Genomic DNA, 3697 nt, shown 5'->3' with positions numbered 1-3697 from the left:
AAAGATCAAAAGAGACAAAGAAGGCCATTACATAATGGTAAAGGGATCAATTCAACAAGAAGAGCTAACTATCCTAAATATATATGCACCCAATATAGGAGCGCCCATATTCATAAAGCAAGTCCTTAGAGACTTACAAAGAGACTTAGACTCCCACACCATGATAATGAGAGACTTTAACAGTCAACTGTCAATATAAGACAGATCAACAAGACAGAAAGTTAACAATGATATCCAGGACTTGAACTCAGTTCTGCGCCAAGTGGACCTAATAGACATCTACAGAACTCTCCACCCAAAATCAACAGAATATACATTCTTCTCAGCACCACATCACACTTAGTCCAAAATTGACCACATAGTTGAAAGTAAAGTACTCCTCAGCAAATGTAAAAGAAAAGAAATCACAACACACTGTCTCTCAGATCACAGTGCAATCAAATTAGAACTCAGGATTAAGAAACTCACTCAAATCCGCAAAGTTACATGAAAACTGAACAATCTGTTCCTGAATGACTACTGGGTAAATAATGAAATGAAAGTAGAAATAAAGATGTTCCTTGAAACCAGTGAGAACAAAGACACAATGTACCAGAATCTCTGGGACACATTTAAAGCAGTGTGTAGAGGGAAATTTATAGTACTAAATGCCCACAAGACAAAGCAGGAAAGATCTAAAATCAACACCCTAACATCACAATGGAAAGAACTAGAGAAGCAAGAGCGAACAAATTCAAAAGCTAGCAGAAGGCAAGAAATAAAATCAGAGTAGAACTGAAGGAGATAGAGACACAAAAAACCCTCCAAAACATCAATGAATCCAGGAGTTGGTTTTTTGATAAGATCAACAAAATTGATAGATGGCTATCAAGACTAATAAAGAAGAAAAGAGAGAAGAATCAAATAGACGCAATAAAAAATGATAAAGGGGATATCACCACTGATCCCACAGAAATACAAACTACCATCAGAGAATACTATAAACACCTCTATGCAAATAAACTAGAAAATCGAGAAGAAATGGATAAATTCCTCGACACATACACCCTCCCACGACTAAAGAAGGAAGAAGTTGAATCTCTGAATAGACCAATAACAGGTTCTGAAATTGAGGCAATAATTAATAGCCTACCAACCAAAAAAAGTCCAGGATCAGACAGATTCACAGCCGAATTCTACCAGAAGTACAAAGAGGAGCTGGTACCATTTCTTCTGAAACTATTCCAAACAATAGAAAAAGAGGGAATCCTCTCTAACTGATTTTATGAGTACAACATCATCCTGATACCAAAGCCTGGCAGAGACACAACAAAAAAAGAGAATTTTAGACCAATATTCCTGATGAACATCAATGCAAAAATCCTCAATAAAATACTGGCAAACCAAATCCAGCAGTATATCAAAAAGCTTATCCCCCATGATCAAGTCAGCTTCATCCCTGGGATGCAAGGCTGCTTCAACATATGCAAATCAATAAACGTAATCCATTACATAATCAGAAGCAATGATAAAACCCACATGACTATCTCAATAGATGCAGAAAAGGCCTTCAACAAAATTCAACAGCCCTTCATGCTAAAAACTCTGATAAACTAAGTATTGATGGAACATATCTCAAAATAATAAGAGCTAGTTATGACAAACCCACAGCCAATATCATACTAAGTGGGCAAAAACTGGAAGCATTCCCTTTGAAAACCAGCACAAGACTAGGATGCCCTCTTTCACCACTCCTATTCAGCATAGTGTTGGAAGTTCTGGCTAGGGCAATCAGGCAAGAGAAAGAAATAAAGGGTATTCAATTAGGAAAAGAGGAAGTCAAATTGTCCCTGTTTGCAGATGACATGATTGTATATTTAGAAAACCCCATTGTCTCAGCCCCAAATCTCCATAAACTGATAAGCAACTTCAGCAAAGTCTCAGGATACAAAATCAATGTGCAAAAATCACAAGCATGCCTATACACCAATAACAGACAAACAGAGAGCCAAATCATGAGTGAACTCCTATTCACAATTGCTACAAAGAGAAAAAAATACCTAGGAATCCAGCTTACAAGGGATGTGAAGGACCTCTTCAAGGAGAACCACAAACCACTGCTCAATGAAATAAAAGGGGACACAAACAAATGGAAGTACATTCCATGCTCTTGGATAGGAAGAATCAATATCATTAAAATGGCCATACTGCCCAAGGTAGTTTATACATTCAATGCCATCCCCATCAAGCTACCAATGACTTTCTTCACAGAATTGGAAAAAACTAAAGTTCATATGGAAGCAAAAAGAGCCTGCATTGTGAAGACAATCCTAAGCAAAAAGAACAAAGCTGGAGGCATCATGCTACCTGACTTCAAACTATACTACAAGACTACAGTAACCAAAACAGCATGGTACTGGTATCAAAACAGATATATAGACCAATGGAACAGAACAGAAGCCTCTGAAATAACACCACACATCTACAACCATCTGGTCTTTCACAAACCTGACAGAAGCAAGCAATGAGGAGGCTGGGTGTGGTGGCTCACACCTGTAATCTCAGCACTTTGGGAGGCTGAGGCGGGCAGATCACGAGGTCAGGAGATTGAGACCATTCTGGCTAACATGGTGAAACACCATCTCTACAAAAAAAGTATATATATATACAAAAAATTAACCGGGCATGGTGGCGGCACCTGTAATCCCAGCTACTCGGGAGGCTGAGGCAGGAGAATGGCGTGAACCTGGGAGGTGGAGCTGGCAGTGAGCCGAGATTGTGCCATTGCACTCTAGCCTGGGTGACAGAGCAAGACTCCATCTCAAAAAACAAAAAACAAACAAACAACAACAAAAAACCCAAAACAAGCAAAGAAAAAAAGCAATGGGGAAAGGATTCCCTATTTAATAAATGGTGCTGGGAAAACTGTCTAGACATATGTAGAAAGCTGAACCTGGATCCCTTTCTTATAACTTATACAAAAATTTATTCAAGATGGATTAAAGACTTAAATGTAAGACCTAAAACCATAAAAACTCTAGAAGAAAACCTAGGCAATACCATTCATGACATAGGCATGGGCAAGGACTTCATGACTAAACACCAAAAGCAATGGCAACAAAAGCCAAAATAGACAAATGGGATCTAATGAAACTAAAGAGCTTCTGCACAGCAAAAGAAATCACCATCAGAGTGAACAGGTAACCTACAGAATGGGAGAAAATTTTTGCAATCTACCCATCTGACAAAGCGTTAATATCGAGAATCTACAAAGAACTTAAATAAATTTACAAGAAAAGAACAACTCCATCAAAAATTGGGCAAAGAATGTTAATAGTCACTTCTCAAAAGAAGACATTTATGTAGCCAACAGACACGTGGAAAAATGCTCACCATCACTGGTCATCAGAGAAATGCAAATCAAACCACAATGAGATGCTATCTCATGCCAGTTAGGATGGCGATCATTAAAAACTCAGGCACAACAGATGCTGGAGAGGATGTGAAGAAATTGGAACACTTTTCCACTGTTGATGGGAGTGTAAACTAGTTCATCCATTGTGGAAGACAGTGTGGGATTCCTTAAGGATCTAGAACTAGAAATACCATTTGACCCAGTGATCCCATTACTGGGTATATACCCAAAGGATTATAAGTCATGCTACTATAAAGACACATGCACACATATGTTTATTGTGGCACAATTCACAATAACAAA

Source organism: Mandrillus leucophaeus, unplaced genomic scaffold (genome assembly GCF_000951045.1).
Source record: "Mandrillus leucophaeus isolate KB7577 unplaced genomic scaffold, Mleu.le_1.0 Scaffold402, whole genome shotgun sequence".
Taxonomy (NCBI): domain Eukaryota; kingdom Metazoa; phylum Chordata; class Mammalia; order Primates; family Cercopithecidae; genus Mandrillus; species Mandrillus leucophaeus.
This window is presented reverse-complemented; position numbering follows the sequence as displayed.